Genomic DNA, 484 nt, shown 5'->3' with positions numbered 1-484 from the left:
GCACATTTTACAACGCCGACACGGTGCACGCTATCAGGGGTATCTATCACGCTTCTCTGCGATAGAGAGAAACGATATATTATCGTTCTCTTTTGTTTTTTCAACAAAGCCTGCATGCATTCAAACTCACGCATGGATACATGCACATACACACAGATATACACACTACATACACGCACGCACGCACATACGCACGGATACATGCACGTGCACACAGATATACACACTACATACACGCGCGCACGCACAAACGTACGGATACATGCACGTACACACGGATACACACTACATACACGCACGCACGCACAAACACACGGATACATGCACGCACACACAGACACACACTACATACACACACGCACGCACGCACATACGCACGGATACATGCACGTACACACAGATACACACACTACATACACGCACGCACGCACATACGCACGGATACATGCACGTACACAGATACACACTACATACACGCACGCAC

This window comes from Priapulus caudatus, unplaced genomic scaffold (genome assembly GCF_000485595.1).
Source record: "Priapulus caudatus unplaced genomic scaffold, Priapulus_caudatus-5.0.1 Scaffold5248, whole genome shotgun sequence".
Taxonomy (NCBI): domain Eukaryota; kingdom Metazoa; phylum Priapulida; class Priapulimorpha; order Priapulimorphida; family Priapulidae; genus Priapulus; species Priapulus caudatus.
The sequence above is the reverse complement of the archived record's forward strand: the minus strand, read 5'-3'. Positions refer to the sequence as shown.